The sequence below is a fragment of the Peromyscus maniculatus genome, chromosome X, assembly GCF_049852395.1.
Source record: "Peromyscus maniculatus bairdii isolate BWxNUB_F1_BW_parent chromosome X, HU_Pman_BW_mat_3.1, whole genome shotgun sequence".
NCBI lineage: Eukaryota > Metazoa > Chordata > Mammalia > Rodentia > Cricetidae > Peromyscus > Peromyscus maniculatus.
This window is the reverse complement of record NC_134875.1, coordinates 1280956-1302688: the sequence shown is the minus strand read 5'-3', so window position 1 is coordinate 1302688 and position 21733 is coordinate 1280956. Positions and strand designations below refer to the sequence as shown.

General features: G+C 41.5%; 1 pseudogene; it reads left to right on the top strand.

Annotated features, from left to right (window-relative positions):
* Positions 1-8268: 8268 nt before the first annotated feature.
* LOC143270697 (EKC/KEOPS complex subunit LAGE3-like) lies at positions 8269-17644 on the top strand (annotated as a pseudogene).
* The last annotated feature ends 4089 nt before the right edge of the window (positions 17645-21733 follow it).

Sequence of the window (21733 nt, the reverse complement as noted above, 5' to 3'; positions counted from 1 at the left end):
GGTGGACCCATACTAACCCCCTCCTCTCTGAAGAATTCTGTGTTTTTTGCCTTCAAAAGCTCATCTCCCCAAGAAAGAGGAACTCTCCTCCCTGCCTTGCTGCGCCGGGCACTGCAGACGAGGGTTCCTTGCTAGCTCGTATTGCGCCAAGAAGTAAACCTTGCTATTGCATTCTGGATATATCTGGTCTCCTGGTGGTCTCTTTGGGGGTCCTAATCTGGGCATAACAGTCCCATAATTCTGGTATTCTTGTGGTTAAAAGGAAAGAAGTTGGAGTGTAGAAGAAAATGGAAATTACTTCTGTCTTGTTTTTCACTTTGAATTGTTTTCTGAATTATGTTGCATTTTTTTGCACTCAAGTCTATATTTCCTGAATTTTATTAAGTCCATTGTAACTTATCAACTAAATTTGTAACTTCTGAGAAAAACAAACAAGCAAGCAAACAAAATTCCCTTGCTGTTTGCCAAACATCATGTCAGACAGGAGGGATGATTGTCTGAAGCTTATTCAAAGAGCTCAGCATCCAGAGAGGGCACAGGAAAGAGTAAACTATTGGCATTCAGAAGACCACATTCTTCAGGGATTTACTAAAGGCTGCTTAGGGCACTCTCAGTGAGAGCCTGGGAAGATGCCAGAGGGAGCATGGTGATCCTTATTGCTAATCAGTTAGTGAAAGACCTCTTTGATGGAGAGTTTGCTGATATCCATTTGTTTACCCTAGGACCTCCCCCCATTTTCTGCCCCTTAGAGACACCCACTTACCACCACCAATTGTTCAAATCCTATACTTTTGTTTCTAAACCCTGAATATTATCTCATTGTGTGACAGCATTTTATTTTCCCGTTCCTACTGAGATGGTAACCTGGGTTACTCCAGAACCAAACTACCATCAGTAAATGCGCCTGTTCCTGCATCCCTCTGTTCCTCCTGTCTGAAATTCTCTGGAAAATGTACTCAGGAGTGAGTGTTTGGGTCATAGGACATGTGTGAGCCAGATTGCGCTGAGTAAGTATGTCCAGGTTGTTTTTCAGAATTCTGACTTGGTATGCACTGCAGGAGTCGCGCTCAGTCTGTGAACTGGATGTTCAGCCAACAGAGGGAAGAGTGGTGGCAAGTGTGCACCAGCACCTCAAAGGCGTTGCCGTGGATACGACAAATACATTTCACTGTCTAGAGCTTGCCATTGTGTGCTGTCTAACTGCAAACAGCACCATGGGCTATGTATCAGGCTGGTGGGCTGCTTCTCAGCCACATACTGACAATTATGGTATATGAGAATAGATTTCAGGGGGAGAAATTCCAGCTCCGCCATTGAGTCATTTCCCTGTGGATTTTCGAGAGTTACTTTCATAAAATTTTCTTCTTTTTCTGTCTTGTCTGTAAACTTTGACTAGAATTGGTCATTGCCTCTAAATTCTTTTCTCTCTTTCTTAATGTTTTTTTTTATTAATTATTTGGAAATGTCACATAATACACTCTGATCACATTCACCTCCCAGTCCTCCCAGGCCCATTCCCCATCCTCTACCCTTGTGACTTCCAAAACAAAAGGAAAAAAATACAAAGTCCAATTTGTGTTGCCCATATACTCACTGGAGCATGGAGAAACTCCTAGTGGCCAGCCCCTTAAAGATAACTGAGTCCTTCCCCTAACCTACCCCCACCAGAAGCCATCAGCTGTGAAGAGCTACACTTCAGCATCTTTATAACAATTTTTAAGAATTCTCTTCAATGGCTTCCTGTCTAGACTGTTTCTTTTCTTTGTGGGGGTGGGGAGAGGTTGCCACAGAACCCTTCAATGTCTCTCATTCTCAACTGTGAGTCTGCATATCACTGTGAGTCATGGATATCACTGCAAAAGAAGCTTCCTTGCCCTTTATAGTCAGCAGCAGCATGGATTATGGACTTCCACGTGGTTTCTAACTACAGCAAGGACCATTCAGTTGCTAAATCTATAGTTTCACCATTTTCCCCTGTGTGCGCAGCTCTGTTCTGCCATCTTTCCTTCCAACTTTGTGAGGCCACTTTTAAAAACCATCTTCCCATAGGACCTGCCCTTCTCTAGTTTTTCTGGGGACACTGTGGCCTCTGCAGACTCCTCCACTGCCACCTTGTCTCCCCTTAGAGACTCCATAGGTTTCTCAGGCTCCTCAGAAGTGCTCTGTGGCAGCAGGTACCGGCTTCGATCACAGTCTTGCTTCAGGTTTTCATCCTTGATGGTGATGACGTGGTCCTGGATCTGGTTCTGCAGCACCAGCTACTCCACTTGCTCCTGCAGCTTGTAGATGGAGTAGATATTAGGGTGGACCAACTCGAATTGATGGATCTGGGCCCAGATTTTTTTTTTTAAGACAGGTTCTTACCATGTAGTGTTGGCTGTCTTATAACTTGCAATGTAGATCAGTCTGGTATCTAGCTCATAGAAATCTTCCTGCCTCTGCCACCCAAGTGCTGGGATTGAATGTATGAGCTACCACACCTGGCTTGTGTTTTTATACCAAGTGCATAACATAAACAGGTAATGTATTCATCATCAAGCCCATCATTACTGTAATTAAAGATATAAACTATTTGTATCTAAAGCATGATATTCTAAAAAAAAATTGTTTCCAAACATGTACTGGAATAGATGCATAAGCATTATGATATAATTGCTGAACACGTCATACTTTCATTTTCCCTTGCATTAAAATACGGATTTCATGGAAATCGGTAGAAGTCTTTGCCTGATGTTCCTCTGGATTTCTCTATGCTTTTTTGATCAGACCCACCAAACCTCTCCTAGTCCTACCTGACTGGATGGAATCCAATGAAAATAAAGCAATCTGCTTCCTAGTCCTCTAGCTGTAGTCCTGTAGCATTCATCCTGTTCTGACTCAGTCTGTGGACTAGACCATTGGTCAGCATGTCCACATAGGCCTGCCAGAGGATGAACATCTGCCTACTGTTCAGAGGTTTGATGTGCTTGTGAGCCCCATGTTGGCCCTGTGACATGAGGGTCTTGCTTCTTGGGAACCTGGATTCCAGGGCTGCCTGGACCACCAAAGTGCCTTTGGCCTTTATCCCATGTGCTCAGGTCCTTTCACAGGGACCCACACACTCTGAGTGCTATCACGTAGCAGGAAATATGCTGATAGAAACTAGTTCTACCCTTCTTCATACCACCCTACCTCTTTAGGACATCACTGTTTCTTTTTTTTTTTTTTGCAATTTGTCTTTTTTTTTTTTTTTTACAATACTATTCAGTTCTACATAATAGCCACAGATTCCCTTGTTCTCTCCCTTCCTGCCCCCTCCCCTCCCCCCCAGCCCATCTCCCATTCCCACCTCCTCCAGATCAAGGTCTCCCCCGAGGACTGAGATCGACCTGATAGACTCAGTTCAGGCAGGTCCAGTCCCCTCCTCCCAGATTGAGCCAAGCGTCCCTGCATAAGTCCCAGGTTTCAAACCGCTAACTCATGCAATGAGCCCAGGACCTGGTACCACTGCCTAGATGCCTCCCAAACAGATCAAGCCAATCGACTGTCTCACCTATTCAGAGGGCCTGATCCAGTTGGGGGCCCCTCAGCCTTTGGTTCATAGTTCATGACATCACTGTTTCTTAAGTCATATTTGTGACTTACTGGTCAAGAACATAGATGTCCTTTCATGAAACATATCCTTCATTAGCTTACTTTGAGAAAAAGCATTTTCAGAATTTAGTATTTTCACTTCATTAGCTTTAACTCCTGATGTTATTAGCAATGGTGATATTTAGCATTGGTTTCTTATAAGGAACTTTCAGGTAAAGCAACTATTTAAGACAGCTAGATTTTCTGAAGTTTGTTTCCCATCTAATAAAGCAGTCATTTCTTTTTTGAATGCCTGTTTCCTTGTCTCCTTATTAGATTTGCAAAGGAATTACTCATTGCAGGCAGTTTGTTCAAAAGGCAAAGAACTTTTTTAATTTCAGCATAAGTTTCTTCATATCCAAGACAACGTTCAGTGTGTAAACTGGTTTCCCCTGCTTTAAGGATTTTAAAGTAGCTTGTTTGCTCTTAAAGGTAGCTTTTTGTCTTCCAACTACTGTAAAACTTTGCACAGCTATTAGGGTAAAGAAGGCATTTTACCAAAGGATCCCCAAACTGCGAAGTGCCTAGTTCCATATCCTTTCAATTTTTCATTGGAACTGACACTTAAACTCTTAGATGATTTTCACCCTTATTCTTTTTAAAAGCTGTATTTTAAGTTTACCATGAACCTATTTTCGAGCTGACAAAAGTGTTTGGGGGCAATGTCATCATCTTTAGCAGAAAAAACTACCTTTCCTTTATATCAGTCCATAATAATATCAGTCCCTTATATCAGTCCCTTATATCATTTCCCATATTTCTTTTCGGGTCTGAGAGTCAACCGGTTCTCTTTTACTAGACTTGCCTCGGAGGTTTGAACAAAGTCTTTTGCTTTTGCAACGGGAGATTTGAACAAGCATTTTACATTTTCAGCTATGGCACATTGGGAGATTCCTATTCTCTCCTCAGCTGGCTTCAACAGGTGTCTCTCCTTCATTTGACACTGGTCCCAGATCAGAACCACACCTGCCTCATTTAGTGCGCATTGAGGCTGGCATTTTTGATAGCAACTTTCCTGGGGCTTGTGTTTGTTTTAGCCAGTCAGTGAAAAACAAATATTTACAACAGTTTTTCCATAGCTCCTTCAGAGAGATTTTCTCCCACTGATTTATCTCATTTTGCTTGTTTGTCCCCCTGCCCCCCCAGATGCAGAGCTTCAGGTATCTGTCTGCAGTTCTGTATCTCTGCTAGCTGCCTTTGGAAGTAGGGGCTTTTTTTCTCCCCTGAATCTGCCTCAAACTCTAGCAGCTTTGTCAGGTCATGCATTTTCTGGGGAGGATTATGTCCCTTCTCTGTTTCTTCAGAGTCTTTCTCCCTGACAGTATCCAGTTTGGTCTCAGTTTATCCCCTCTACCTCAGAAACATTTCCAACACTACAGTGGCAGCTTTCCCTGCTACTGGAGGTAGGGGTTTTTTGTCCATTTGTTTTCAGGGTTTGTGTGGTTTGCGTACAGACTGAAAATCTAACAAGGGAGGTTTTTGCCATTTCTAAACTCACATTAGGACAGGTGCTTTGCCTCATCAGGCCTTCACCTGGCCCAGTCCCCCAGTGGGTTGTGTTTGCTTGTCTGGGTGCTCAGGACAGAGCTTATGCCAGAGGCAATCACCCCTCAGGGCTACACCCCCTCATCTCACCTGGAGTCAGTTGAAACAAGGCTTTTCTCAAAGAGATGCTTTCTCTGACAGAAAAGAAAGCTTTACTCCTGGATTGTTCTGTCCTGCCCTGGCTGGGCTCTTTCCCCAGACAGCGTTCTGACTCAGCAGCACAACTGCTTCAGACACAGTTCAGCTTTCCATTTTCCAGAAAGGTCCTTACTCTGATAGGAAAGCTTTTTCTCAGATTACTTTTTGCAGTTGTGGACCTATCAATCCGGGACTTGTAGGAAAGCAGACAACTGTGCCGTTCCCACCGGCTTTAGCTTTGGTTGTTCATTATCAATCTTCCCCTGGGTCCTGCACCTTCCTGCCTCACCTCTGTGCTCCAGGAAGTTTGCAACTGCAGGAACCCTAGTATCCCCGAAATGCACTCCAACTCAGAGATGCCAGTCGCCTCTGGGTTTTTACTCAGAAGCTGGGATACCATGCTAACAGTTTGCATTGCTTCAAGGAATCTTTGCATTAGGACGATTAGAAATACCTTTTCATTCTGAAACGCTCACTCAGAAACAAAACCCTTGATGCCTCAGCTTGGCTGTAACTGAAAAGCTTGGCTTTTTTTGCTTTTCTCAGGTAAAGTTTCCTGCCCTTTTGGGCTCTCTGTAGCTCTTCACCCACACTCTCCCAAGTGTTTCCCTCAGGGTACTCTGACCCACTGCCTTTTATTAGCTTGAAGAGACAGAGCTTAGAAGAGGTTTTTAGGAACTTGTCCCTGCCTCCTGCATTGCAGGGAGGATTTTTAAAGCTTGAAAGAGAACTTGGAGAGGTTTTGCCATCTTAAGAGGTTTGTTGTTTTCCCTTTGAGCTAATCACAGGTGGTCCCCATACTAATATCTTCAGGTGATTCTAATTTTTGTCCTTCTGAGAGAGAAAGTTTAAGGCTTTAGTTTTCAAGTTTAAGAGAGCTTTTGAGAAAGATTAAAGCTTTTTAGAGAGATGTTTCCCCCCAAATTTTCCAAGAAAAGCTTTATAGTTTAAGAGAAAGATTTTTCCCCCCAGGAGAAAGACCAACTTTTCCCAAAACTTCTGAACTTTAAACTTTTTGGCTTTTTACACCCGCATTTTTGCCTCAGGGAGAAAACACTTTCTCCTGCCGCTTGGACTTAGCATTTCAGCTGTCCCCAGGTCAAAAGCTTCCATAGGAAACTTATTCTTCTCCATAAGCTCAAAGAAGAGCTTTTTTACTACCCGTAAAGCCCAAAGAAAGATTTTTTTCCCCAGTTTGCATTCATAGCCCCCAAAGTTAGAAAATTGAAGAGTTTTTCGGTCTAGTTGCCTTACCTTTTTTTTTTTCCTACACGATCTTACACTTCTAAGTTTTTCCTAAACTATATTACTACGCTATACCTTATACTTATTTTTCACAGATAGAAATTGAGAAAGGGATAGAAGATAGAAAATTTTGACAGAAGAGAATTTCGCTGCAGCATCGGACATCCTTCCAGTCCATTTTCCTTTTCTCTCGAGGATAAAACCCCTGCCTCTCAATAATATATATAAAAATATATATATTTTCCATAACACCGGCATTCCTTTCCACTGGCAGGGCTGATTCAGCACTTTCACCAAAAACTCTGTAATAAAACTATTATTTTCCTTTATCTTTAGTCCCTATTACTTTGTTTTTAGTTCCCCCCTTTTTTAGTCCCCCCTTTTTTCTTTAGTCCCTTTTTTCTTTTTTTAGTCCCTGTTCATGGCGCCATTCTGTGGGGCATTTACCCACCTACCCCACAGCTCCCCAGAGTTTTCTTGAGTGTGAGCAGCAGGAAATATTAGATAGAAAGATTTATTGTGGAGAATCTTGTGGAGATAAACAGATAGAAAATAAAGGATAGCTTCGAGAGGGCCTGGAACCTATTCCAGCCGGGCCCCAACTGTCTCTGTCCCAGGGTTTTTATAGAGACACCAAGGGGTGGAGCAAAAGACCTCCTCTCCTGGCACAGCCAAGTGCAGACCATCTCAGACACCTGCACTCAGGCCCGTGGTCCTGATCATCCTCTATGTGGACCTGCTGGGTAAAGCCACGAGGAACCCAAGAAGGGCTCCCACAATGATACCCAGAGGGACAAGCATGTGTATAATTAACCTACTGACTGCTCCCTGCCATCCAGTTATGGGACAGGGGTACATGCCTCTGGGCCTATCCCATGCCATCCCATGCCATTTCATGCCATGCCATGCCATCCCATCCCATCCCATCCCTGACACAGGGTCCAGCCTTAGGATCATGAATACAGGGATGTGGTGAAGATCTATCTCTGATCTCTACCAGCACTAATCTCTTTCAGTCACACTAATCAGTGTCATTAAGGGATGCCCCTCTTGTAAGGGATTTTGGGCTGCATTGTGTGCAAGGGTATTCTGGATTCAGGCATAATAGTTTGGCTCAGCGGAACCATCTCTCAGGGTCCCAACAACTGCGGGTATGCTGGACACAGGCTGGACCTGCTTGAGCAGGCAATCTTGCAACACCATGTACTACCGCTGCCTTGGAGAGCTTCCTGAAGCCTCAGGCTTTTTGTGCCAAGGAAGCATTGACACCTTAGGATAGAGAAATGTGGGGGAATCCTATACTGAAAGGTTCCATCAGTACAAGCCGCCTAGAGGAGAAGCCAAGTTAAGAGGCAGGAATTGTGTGTGTGTGTGTGTGTGTGTGTGTGTGTGTGTGTGTGTGTGTGTGCGTGCGTGCGTGCGTGCGTGTGTGTGTCAGACACACTCACCAAAAGCCAGGCGGTAGCTCAGCAGGAGCCAATCCTCACCAGAACTTGCTTGCAGGGAGCTGGAGTTGTTGCCTCCCCAGACACACTCACCAAAAGCCAGGCGGTAGCTCAGCAGGAGCCAACCCTTGTGAGAATTTGATTGTGCAAGCTCAGTGGGCCTCACGTGGTGTGCTGGATGTTAGCAGGTGGGGCTTGTAACCGCCACCTCATCTCCTTAGCTGAGCCTGAGAGCCTTCTCCTTGCTTGAGTCAGGGGAGCTGAGTGGAAAGTCAGAATCTCCATGCAGGATCCTGATGAGGATGCAAGTGGCAGAACAGGGCTTGAAGAAGATGAGGATGGGCAGCATAGACCTCGAGCTTCCAATGTCCAGGTTAACTCTCAGAGTTCAGTGGCCGAGAGTGACCAAGATGACGTCCCTTATGAGAGTGGCCCACAAGATGCCAGTAGCCAGTCTGTTCCAGGCAACTCCTGCCCAGGGAACCTTTAAGGGTTAGGAGTGGCAACTGAAGAGGAAGCTGTCATTCCCCAAGATGAGCAGCCACCACTTCTCCCTAGACCCAGTGGAGAAGCTGCAACAACTGCAAGTCGACTCCTGGAGTTGTATCCTTTCCTGGGAGATTCTTGGCAAGGGCTATGGGAAGAGAGGGAGGATGAAACATGAAAGGAAGGTTTTGGGGTGGGTGAGCAGGAAGGTTGACAGCAGGGTAAGGAAGGGACAGAGTGGTATGCTCTGGAGAGTTAGTCCAAGAAATGTCATGCTGGCAGGACAGGGAGTTGCCTAATCCTGAGGACTTCGGGATGTAGAAGAAAACTCAAACCATTGGGGAGGTGGGAGGTGGGTGAGCCTTGTTTAGGATCGTCAGAAAGAAGGTTCTGGTGTAGTCTTGGTCTTGGGCAGCAGAAGGGGGCAGTGCCAGACAGGCCTCAGAAGTATACCAGGCCACATTGCAATAAAAAACCTAATAGTGGATGGTGCCTTAACCATAGCCCCCTTCCAGCTCTGTAGATGTAACCAATTGTATTATTAAAATAAGAAACACAGAGCCAAGGTAAAAGAGAAAAGCCGAGAGGTCAGAGCTCAGAGATAAAATCTTACCTCCTGCAGTGCTCCTAGCTTCCCCGAGAGAGGGAGGTACTTCCTGTGTCCCTGTTTAAATAATCTTTCTGTTCTGCCTTCTCATTGGTTGTAAACCCAACCACATGACTGCCTCATCACTGCCTGTAAGTACCGCCCTCCAGGTCTTAAAGGCGTATGTCTCCAATACTGGCTGTATCCCTGAACACACAGAAATCTACCTAGCTCTTCTAACCACCACGCTCTTACTATGGCTCTAATAGCTCTGACCCCAGGGCAACTTTATTTATTAACATAAAATTAAAATAACATTTCAGTACAAATAAAATATCACCACATTTCCCCTTTTCTATTTTAATAAAAAGAAAAAAGGCAAAAGGTTATAACTAACAAAAGAAAAACTATATACAAAAGTACAATAACTATATACAATATATACAAGTAACAAATACCTAAACGATGTCTAGTCCATTTGTATTTGACAAATCAGAGAAAATAATTCCCTTATCTATCCTATTTTAGTAAGTTCAAAATGTATCTAATTCACTTTCTATCCTAATTAATCTTCAACTATAACTAACTAATCTTCAACTCCCTCAGAGACCCAAGAAGGAAATAATATTAGCTAACAAAAATAAAAACAGGAAGTGCACAAAAGCAACTTCCAAAAATTTTGTGAGTTGACAGAAACAGCCAGCTGCCTGGACAGTCACCTGAGGTTTCTCCACAGTGTTGGGGCATCATCTTCAGCCTATAGGCTTATGGTATCTGACAGACTCATTTGTGAAGTAGGTTGTACACAAGGTCAACAGTTCAACCTCACACTGGGTGAGAGCAGTCCATGTACCAGAAACACCTGAATTCCACTAGTGTCATGTCATGATTCAGGATTTTAAATTCTGGAAATTGTTGATGGTTTTTGAATTCAGCTGTCCATTCTTCTTGGCTGTGTATATATGGCTTCATCTAAGCATCCCCTTCTCCACATCCCTCTATTAAATGCCAGTCTACTATTGAGAGGCGTGAGCTTTCAGTTGCTGTTCCATTGCACAACAGAAGCCATCGGCCCACTGCCTGTTCAGCTGCCTTCAAAGAAAAGGGCACTGTACCTTTTCCAGATTGTGAAGGCCACTTCAGGGATGGTGCCATATTGTCCTGGCCTCAGAAGATGCCGTCTGATAAAGCCATAACCACACTTGTTTTGGCAGGAATTGGTAGTCCTTTGTTTCGTGTTCTGTCTGTCCATTTTTTCTGTTGATTTGAGGATACTTTGTTGTCCAGTGGCTAACTTTTGCCACAATGAAAATTAACTCCATATGCAGTTTCTTCAATGCCCATATTTTCTCTGAAGTAGATTGGTACTGCCAGGAGCCGACATGTCTCAAAAAAAGAAAAATTTCTAAGTTATTAAAACATTTTAAATGCCATATTCTGTAGATCTCTGAAGGGTTTGAAGATGACCTGTCTAAAATACATCTGCTCAATTTTTAAAACATATCTAATATGACTACAATTTCTATTGTAATGTCTAACTACTAACTTTCATTTCTTTATATCCTAATAGTTGGTAATAATGTAAAGTATTTAAAACTAGTAATTGTCTTTTTCTTTTCTTTCTTTCTTTTTCTTTTTTTTTTTTAAACAAGAACCTTAAATCTAATCTCCTTTGCTTAGCCTTTTTCCTAACTCTTGACAACTTGTAACCTACCCCCCTAAATAATGAAAATTATCCCAGACCCAAAACCCATTAAAAAGACCAAAAAACCACCCGCCCCACACCACTTCTTTGGCAATGTGGGTGTCATATTCTTAAAATTGCTTCCTGCTGGGTATGGGCGAAGTTATCTTTATCCTGAAAGAAAAATTTAAGTTAATTGTCAAATTCTAGGAAAGGTAACTATATCCTTCATTATTATCCAGTCTGTGTATAAAGCCAAAGTTCAGGGTTTATCTCAAGTCCTTATTCAAGTAGTCTTTAAGACTGGATCATCTCAGCTAGTCATCTCAAAATTGCTCTGAGCACCTTGTAGTTCAAAGCTGATCTGTAGATGATGTTTGTCAGTTTAGTGATATTATTATTGTCCACGTGGAATTGTTGTTGTTGTTGTTGTTGTTGTTGTGGGGCCCCATTTTCTTTCCGGAGACTTCAGTTGATGTTAGGCCTGGCCGTGATTTCCTGCAGAAAACTGATAAGAGACTCGAACACAAAGACATATATATGCAGCTAATTGAAGCCTTTTTTCTAGAATTAGTTAGTACTCTATATGACCATTCATATCTTAACAAAGTTTAAAATGTATATGTATCTATTAATCTTGTAAATTTTGATATAAAATTTATACTTTAAGAAAAGTTTAAAGAATCAGAATAGAATCAAAGAGTTGAGATTAGTAATAGAATAGTCCCTTAATTAATTTGGCTTTTGTCCTGTCCCATAGCAGAAAATGGCTCTTTTATTCTGTCATGATACAGGGAGTTTGTATTTTCATTTTAACAACATGCTTGAGTTTAAAGAAGGAGAGAGCCATTCTCCAACTCCAAAGTCAGCTTTAAATTTTAATTGAACTGGGACTATTAGAAAACCAATAGTGTTAAATCTTTAGAGAAAAGCAGAAACAAACATTTAAGAAGACATAAATTTTTTTTTTTTTAGATTATATATACCCATACGCTGTTTCACTTTGTTTCCTGGGATAGATGATTTGTCCCTTTTCTTCAGTTGTCTCATTTGTCTTGTGTTCTTCAGATTCCTTAACCATCATTCTCCTAAAAGACAAAAACAAAAACCTTCCCCCAAGACTAATTTTGGGGATGTTCCTTTTTGGCAAGTTATTATCTGATTAAATGAAAAGGCATGTGTTACTGTACAAGTTAGTTTAAATTGGATGTTCATGCTGGTTGATGAACTATCATCTCTAATTAAGAGGTTTCTCTTGTCCAAATCGAACCTTTATCAATTTTGATGGTACCCACAGCTTATCTTCTCCTGTAGAAACAAAAGCAAAACCTCGTCCCCAACGTAATACATACCCTGGTTTCCATTCTGAGGTCAGCACATCCTTAAAGTATATAGGCTGATTTAATTCTGTAGTTTTTTCTATTACCCAATGTCTCTCTGCAGCTGTTGTTCCTTTCTCATTGGCATTCAGAAAATTCAAAGTTAATAGAGCATTATGCAGTCTATTTCTGGGGGTTTTTGTTACTCCTTTCTGTTTATTTAGCATATCCTTTAGTGTTCTGTTTGATCTTTCTATAACTGCTTGACCTGTAGGATTATGTGGTATACCTGTAATATGCTTTATTTTGTAATAATCAAAAAACTGTTTCATTTTAACAGAGACATATGATGGAGCATTGTCAGTTTTAATTTGTGCAGGTATGCCCATGATGGCCATAACTTCTAGCAAATGAGTGATTACAGAATCAGCTTTTTCAGAACTCAAAGCAGTTGCCCATTGAAATCCTGAATAAGTATCGATAGTGTGGTGTACATATTTCAGTTTTCCAAATTCTGCAAAGTGAAACACGTCCATCTGCCAGATTTCATTCCTCTGAGTACCCTTTGGGTTACATCCTGCTGGTAATGGCGTTTGATTATAGAAGGAACAAGTAGGACATTTCTTTACTATTTCTTTGGCTTGTTGCCAGGTTATGGAAAAATCCTTTTTTAAACCTTTACTATTGACATGATGTTTTTTATGAAATTCTGAGGCCTCCAGCACATTTCCTATCAATAATTTATCAATCTCTTCATTGCCTTGTGCTAGAGGGCCTGGCAGACCAGTATGAGATCGGATGTGAGTTATATATAAAGGATGACTCCTTTTCCTGATTGTATCTTGTAATTGAATAAATAGTGAAGTTAATTCTGAATCATCAGGGATAAATTCTGCAGTCTCAATATGTAATACCACTCTTTCAGCATACTGAGAGTCAGTTACTATGTTGAGAGGTTCTGAAAAATCCATTAATACCAACAGAATAGCATACAATTCTGATTTTTGCACTGAATTATAAGGACTTTGTACCACTTTACTTAAATTTTCTGATTTGTAACCTGCCTTTCCTTGTTTATTGGCATCTGTATAAAATGTACGAACTCCAGATATGGGTTTTTGCCGTACAATTCGAGGCAAGATCCAATCAGCTCTCTTTATAAAATCAATTCTGTTGCTTTTGGGATATTTGCTGTTAATTTCTCCCAAAAAATTACTGCAAGCTCTTTGCCAAGGTTCACTTTCTGTCCATAATTTTTCAATGTCCTCCTTAGTTAAAGGTACGACAATTTCTGCTGGGTCTATTCCTGCTAATTGACGAAGTCTCAATTTTCCTTTCCAAATCAAGTCAGAGATTTTTTCCCCATAAGTTTTTAATTTTTTATTTGGTTTATTTGGTAAAAATATCCATTCCAATATAATATCTTCCCTCTGCATTAATATTCCAGTAGGGGAATGCCTAGAAGGTAAAATAACCAAAATGCAATCCAGCTTTGGATCAATACGATCCACGTGCCCTTCATGTACTTTCTTTTCTACCAAGGCCAATTCTTTCTCAGCTTCAGGTGATAATTCTCTTGGACTATTTAAGTCCTTGTCACCTTCTAAGGTTTTGAACAAATTAGTCAGTTCATCATTTTTTACCCCAACAATAGTTCGTAGATGAGAAATATCTCCAAATAATCTTTGAAAGTCATTAAGAGTCTGTAGTCTATCTCTCCTAATTTGCACCTTTTGGGGTCTAATTTTTTGTAGCTCTATTTTATATCCTAAATAATTAATAGAATCTCCTCTTTGTATTTTTTCAGGAGCAATTTGTAATCCCCAGCAAGGCAAAATTTTCTTTACTTCTTCAAACATTCTTTCTAAAGTATCTGCATTTGAGTCAGCTAGTAAAATATCATCCATATAATGATAAATTATAGATTTAGGAAATTTTTTACGTATCACTTCCAATGGCTGTTGTACAAAATATTGGCACAGAGTTGGGCTATTTAACATTCCCTGTGGGAGGACCCTCCATTGAAATCTTTTAACCGGTTGAGAATTATTATAAGTAGGCACTGTGAAAGCAAATCTTTCTCTGTCTTTTTCTTGTAAGGGTATTGAAAAGAAACAGTCTTTTAAATCAATAACTATGAGAGGCCATCCTTTTGGTAACAGAGTAGGCAAAGGAATTCCAGATTGTAGAGAGCCCATCGGCTGAATTACTTTGTTAATTGCTCTAAGGTCTGTTACCATTCTCCATTTACCAGATTTCTTTTTAATAACAAATACAGGAGAATTCCAAGGGCTGGTTGACTGTTCAATATGCTGAGCATTTAGCTGTTCTTCTACCAGCTCTTCTAAAGCCTGGAGTTTCTCTGTTGTTAAAGGCCATTGCTGAACCCATACAGGCTTGTCTGTTAACCATTTTAAAGGTAGAGCTGTTGGTATTTTTGGAAGATTATCAGTTGTTGTGCCCTGTTCTTGTATAATATGGATGGCTGGTGACCACTCAAAATAATGCCTTCTAATATTTCTCTCAGAAACATGTGCTAGTTTATGATTTGTTTCTGAGATTGGAGGGATTTTAATCTGAGTATTCCATTGTTGCAACAAGTCTCGACTCCACAGGTTCATAGCTATGTTAGCGACATATGGTTTTAATTTTCCTCTCTGTCCTTCTGGACCTATACATTCCAGCCATCTTGCACTCTGTTTCACTCCAGATAATGTCCCAATTCCTAACAGTTGAACGTTTACCTCTTGAAGAGGCCAAGCTGGATGCCAAAATTCTGGTGCAATTATGGTAATGTCCGCACCTGTGTCTACCAGACCAGACAACAAAACACCATTTATTTTTATCGTTAATTTTGGTCTCTGTTCATTAATAGAAGTTTGCCAAAAAATTTTCTTTATGTTTTCTCCTGAATTTTCTATTCTCTCTTTTTCATCATCCTGACCAGCATGATTTATTCCAATAGTCATTTGGTTATTTAATCGCTCAGAGCAGGGATTTCCTCTACAGCTGCAGGAAAGGTTTGAACTGGTTTTGCTATGGGGGCCTGCATGAGGCCCCTCCGGGAGTTTCCCGAAAACTGAGGCAAAGGATTACCCTGTCTGTCCTTTGTTGATCTACATTCATTGGTCCAGTGTTTTCCCTTACCACACCTTCTGCATACTCCAGAAGGAAGGGGCATTCTGTTGCCATTGTTCCTTGAAGAAACATTGCTTCTAGGAATGACCTGTTTACAGTCCCTTTTAAAATGTCCTTGCTTTCCACACCCAAAACATCTAACACTCCTCAAACCTTTTGAAATTACTTCTCCTACCCACGTATCATCATGCTCATCAACCTCAACATTAATTGTTTCTCTAATCCAATCTTCCAAAGGTGCAGATCTTGCCCTTAACGGCCTGATTATTCTTTTGCATGCTGCATTCGCATTCTCAAATGCCAAAGCTTCAATTATTGCCTTACTAGCTTCTGATCCTGAGACCATTCTGTTTACTGCTGAAGCCAGTCTTTCTAAAAAATCTGTGAAAGATTCTTTTGGGCCTTGCATAACCTTTGTGAATGACTCAGGTTTTTTTCCTGGTTCATCAACTCTGTCCCATGCATTCAAGGCTGCCATTCGACATAAAATTACGGTTTGAACATCATATAAACATTGTGTTTGTATTGAAGCATATTGGCCTTCTCCAATAAGCTGATCCTGACAAACTTGTATTCCTTTAGCCCTCCATTGTGTTTCTACGTTTCTAGCTTCATCCTTAAACCACGTTAGAAATTGAATTCTCTGGCTGGGTTCCAGAACAGCTTGTGCAAGGTCCCGCCAGTCCTGTGGTATAATCCTATTATATGTTGACCAAGAGTTTAACATTTGCTTTACATATGGGGAATGCATGCCATAAGATACTATTGCCTCCTTAAACCTTTTAAAATCCATCAGTTCAATTGGAGCCCAGATATTTTGTGTAGCCATTTGATCAGGCATCTGCTGTACGGTTACAGGATAAATTAAGGATGACTGTGTGAAAACAGGCTTTCTTTCTGTAACCTTAAGATCCAAACTTGAACCAACTTCACTGTTAAAATTAACAGGTTTTTCTAAAGCTGTTATCCTGGCACTTAAATCGACTATCTTTTTAAATAGTAAAATGAGAATAAGCATGGTGATTAACTGCATAATTCCCATAATACTAATCTTTTCATATAGTTCTTCCATTGTCAGACTGCCTAAAATTTCAAAAACCCAATTTTCTTCCAATGTACACAGAAAACCCATTTTTTCCTTTATGACTTACCAAATCTGCGTAGAACAGTAGAAATCCGAGCAAATTTCAAAAGAGCCACCTAGTGTCCTAGGTGTGAATCCAGAGAGAGAGAGAGAGAGAGAGAGAGAGAGAGAGAGAGAGAGACAGAAACAGAGAGACAGAGAGAAAGCAAGAGAGAAAGCGAAAGCGAAAGTGAAAGTGAAAGTGAAAGCGAAGGGGTAGCTGGCTAAAGCTTAGAGCCAGCCACTTGTTCCCTCTTGAGCCGAGTCAAGGCTTGGCTTTACAGGCAGGGGCCCTGTTTAGCAGGGCAGGCCTGAGCTGTTTGTAGCACTGGCTTTAAGCAAGCAGCTCACAGTCCAGCCTGAGCCCAGACCTGGGCCGGGGCTAGGGAGCTGGCTGCTCCGGCTAGGGAGCCAGCCCCAAGCAGTTTTTAATGGATTCTTGTCACGTTGGGCGCCAGATGTAGATGTAACCAATTGTATTATTAAAATAAGAAACACAGAGCCAAGGTAAAAGAGAAAAGCCGAGAGGTCAGAGCTCAGAGATAAAATCTTACCTCCTGCAGTGCTCCTAGCTTCCCCGAGAGAGGGAGGTACTTCCTGTGTCCCTGTTTAAATAATCTTTCTGTTCTGCCTTCTCATTGGTTGTAAACCCAACCACATGACTGCCTCATCACTGCCTGTAAGTACCGCCCTCCAGGTCTTAAAGGCGTATGTCTCCAATACTGGCTGTATCCCTGAACACACAGAAATCTACCTAGCTCTTCTAACCACCACGCTCTTACTATGGCTCTAATAGCTCTGACCCCAGGGCAACTTTATTTATTAACATAAAATTAAAATAACATTTCAGTACAAATAAAATATCACCACACAGCTCTGTAAGAATGCCTTTCCCATATGCTGTGGAGGCAGACATGGCCCGCAGGTCTCTGGTCACCAATGCCCAGCACCAGCTATTAATGGTTCCACAGGAGTACACTGTGAATGACACTATCTTGGCTGCGTCAGTTTTCCAAAAGTCTGGAGTGTATGTGGCCTCAGGGTTGGAAGGCAGTGTGCACTCTAGGGGTGCCCTAATGGAGACATTGGTGGGTTAGATGTAAGTGGGAAGGCACGGTGTGGTAGACCTGAACAGATCCCTTATCATTTCCCTCATGGTGTCTTCTTCCCACTTTAAGGAAGTGAACTACAGAAGACCCTGTTCTCTTCCAAATTTCCAGCAATAGCTTCCTTGATCAACTCTCCCTGGTCATGAGAAACATTCAACACCTTCAGTTTATGGCTGTTGTCAAATGGGGAAGAGGAAGAAGTCATAATAACTAACCTGTTACTTGCTACAAGACAAGACAGAGGCATTTCATGCTTTTGATAATTGTTACCTTGCCTTCAGATTTCAATGTTTTGATGCAATTCACCCTCTATAAGTCTCTAGATAGGCTTGTTTCTCTGTTGCTAAAGGAATGGGTGCTTAAAAATTTATTGTTGAACAAAATACAACTGACCTATTGTGGGTTTTGTTCATTTGTTTGTTTGTATGACTTAACTTTTGGCTATGGCAGAAGCCTCCATTTTTTCTCATGTGTGTGCTTCTGTGAAGGAGAAGTTCTGGCATTCAGAATTTCTTGTAGTCTTAAATAAATAATTTAAGAGAGTTTAGGGAATGGAAGAAAAAGTAAATTACTCAAGTCCAGTCATTAATCACTAAATACAGTAATGTTTGAAATAAGAGTTTAATAAGAAAAAACAGTACTTACCTAGCAATTAGGAGATAATGGGTTCAATGCAGAGTACCATTCAGCCAACAAAAAAACAAATGTTTTGACTTCATTACCATTTTTTCTTTGAAATATCTTTGTTCTGTTGTTAAAAAAAAGAAACCTCTTCCAGTTTGGAGAGATGGCTCATTGGTTAAGAGCCTGGGCTGCACTTCATGAGAACATAAGTTCTGTTCCTAGCATACACATGGTGACTAACAACCTTCTGTAACTCCAATTCCAGGGGATCCAAATATCATCTGTAGCACATAGAAAGTGGCACATAGAAATCCATATGAAGACCCATATGAAAAAAAATAAAATTTTAATTTAAAAGGTCTTAGCTCTATAGTTGCATTAATATATTAAATTATAAAATTAGCCTATGAGCTTTTAAGATTAGTATATTTTTTCTTCAAAACTTATGGAACATTCTTCCATTTTTTTTGAAATTCTTTCTTTCTTTCTTTCTTTCTTTCTTTCTTTCTTTCTTTCTTTCTTTCTTTTTTTTTTTTCGAGACAGGGTTTCTTTGTGTAGTCCTGGCTATCCTGCAACTCACTCTGGAGACCAGGCTGGCCTCAAACTCACTGAGATCCATCTGCCTCTGCCTCTCAAGTGCTGGGATTAAAGGCATGCACCACCACTGCCTGGCAATTTCTGGAATTCTAAAGCAAGGACCATCACATAAAACACCCTAATGTAACCATCAAATATTTAGGGCTTTCTAGGTTTTTTCCCTATCATGAATAATTTCATTCAAAAATACACAGTTCCTTAAGGTATATTAGAAGAGGCAGAATTCCTCAGTCAAACATTTATCGATTCACATATTAAATTTCTCCATGTATACTACTCAACCATTTTCTAATATGGGCCTTATACATCCCAAATCTTAATCTGCCATACCCACTGTCATGACCACTGGGTTGGTTATTTTCCTACAAAAGTGAAAAACTAAATTGGTGTGAGAGCACAAGAAAGTAGAAACACCAGAGTGGTATATTTTTGGCTCCTGGTGTGGGATATATTGTGTATCAAATAAAGCTTGCCTGAGGATCAGAGGACAGAGCCAGTCACTAGATTAAACATAGAGGCCAGGCAGTGGAGGCACACACCTTTAATCCTAGCACTGGGGAGGCAGAGATCCATCTGGATCTCTGAGTCCAAAACCACCCTGGACTACATGAGATTGACTCAGTCTAGGAGAAACTGAGCCAGGCAGTGGTGGCACACAACTTTAATCCAGTACTTGAGATCTCATGCCTTTCCTACCAGTATTTGGGAAGCACACACACCATTAATCCCAGCACTAGGAAGGTTGAGACAGGAAATGATATGGCTGGGTGGAAAAAGGCATATAAGGCGTGAGGAGACAGGAACTAGGCCTTTTCTGCTGAGTATGCAGAGGCTTTCAGTCTGAGGATTCATGGAGATAGGATCTTGCCTTGCATTCGGCCTGAGGATTCTGTAGTGGTGAGAAGTTTCTCTAGTGGCTTGTTCCTTTGTCTCTGATCTTCCAGCATTTACTCCAATATCTGGCTCTGGGTTTTTATTTAAAGACCATTATAAATTCGAGCAAAATCCTGGACACTCTTTCATATTAGTGTAGAGAAGCAATCAATGGGGTAATTGATTGTGCTTGTGAAGTAGTGCCTAGCTGTGTACAAACGGCCTGCATGCAAGAATCTTGCTAAAGTCACTCATTAGTTCTTGTGACTCTTTTGTAGGCCCCATTATGTATATATATATATATATATATATATATATATATATATATATATATATATATATGAATGTCAGTAAAGGCAATTTTCTTTCTTTCTGATCTGATACTGTTTCTTGATTGTGTTCTTTCTTTACTCTGTCTTGGATGTTCCCTGGCCTTTGATCTATCCCTGGTATGTTTTGGGTTGGGGTCAGGCCTCTCTGAGAGCCCTGCCTACTGCTTCCTGAAAGATGATGTTTTGTATGCAGGTGGTGGGGCGCAGACACAGGCTCCTGGTTTGTTTGGATTGGGCACTTACCTATGAATGGTTCCATTTGTACAAGTTCCCAGGGCAGGCTGGAGAGATGGCTCAGTGGTTAAGAGCACTGGCTGCTCTTCCAGAGGATCCAGGTTCAATTCCCAGCAACCACATGGTGGCTCACAAGTTCTCAGGGCAAGGACTGTGTGGGGGAGGAGTGGTTGTTTGGCCCCAAGGCCTAGGGGAGTGAAGTTTCAGCTGGAACCAACCCTTGCAAGATCCTGTCTGCACAGACACAGTGGGCTTCACATATGCACTGTATATAAAGGTGTGGAGCTGGGTCTGTTTCACCTCAGTCATTCAAGAGAGGGTGAGTGGTGTGGTCCTTTTGGAGGTGGGTGTTGAGTGGAAAACCAGAGTCCTCATACAGGACCCCTGTATGAACCCAGATGGGAAAGCAGACAGTGCAGAAGGTGAGGATAGGTGTAGGTAGGTGTCAAGCTCCTGATGCTCCTGCTAACTCACAGAGTTCAGCATCTGAGGGTGGCCATAGCAGTTCACTCAGAAGATACTGGTATCCAGGCTTCTCCAGACAGTCTCAACATAGGGAGCTCTGTAGGGTCAGGAGTGGCAGCTGAAGAGGCAGCTGTCAATCCCCAGGTACCAAATATTCCTGGACCCAGTGGAGATGCTCCAACAATAATTGGAAGTTTACTCTTGGGGTTTGTAACCTTTCATAGGAGACCCTTTTCAGGGGCTACAGGAGCACAGGGAAGCTAAAATAGACTTTTGTGAGTGCCTGTCAGGGAGTCATGTGAAAGAATAATAAACCTGAACATTTGGCCTTGGGGGTGGTGGTGACATTTTTAATGCAGTGGAGAAAATATACACTATGCAGGGAATGATGCTGGGACATTGTATATAAGCTTCCAGGGCTTATCCAATCCAATTTCTTAAACCAATACAAATGGAATTCTTCAATATGGATTTCCTCTAAACTGCCCCACCCACATGTGTTATTGATTCTGAGGACCACAGAAAGCCTTGTCATGGCACTACTCATGAGTGGTATAACCCAAGAATTCAGAGCACCTGTGCAAGCAGGTCTTGTCTGTCTTGGACACTCTAAGAAGATGTTAAGAAACTTACAGATGGGTCCTCTCAGCTTCTCCACCCAAACTGTCCCTTTGGACTGAGAACACCATCTTATATAAGTAAGTCCCACATTTTTCACCAGGCAGGCATCACCTAGTGGTATTGGTTAATGTGGCTTAATAAGAAGGCCCATTAAAGTTCTGTATTACTAACTCTGTGTTCCACAGTCATTCTATGCTTATAGGAACCATCTGTCATGGCAATGGCTTCTAGTTGGGACTCTGGTAGAGAGGCCTGTCTTTTTTTTCAGGAAATAATATGGAAAAGGTATATTTACACATGCCCCAGAGAAGTCACTTGTGCTTTGAAAGGCAGGACTTTTTAGTGTTAGCTCAGTTACTGAGTCGCTGCTGCCACAGGGAACTCAGCTCCCTTCCCCAGTAGCCCCTCGCTTCTCTGTGCTCCTTCCCCTCCCCTGCCTCTCCTCTCCTCCCCTCTCCTACTCACCTTCTGGTCTTCTGCCTTTCATAGGACATTTCCACAAAAGAAAAGGAATCCTATTGTATGCCTGGTATCCAGAATCCTCTTTTCAACCCCT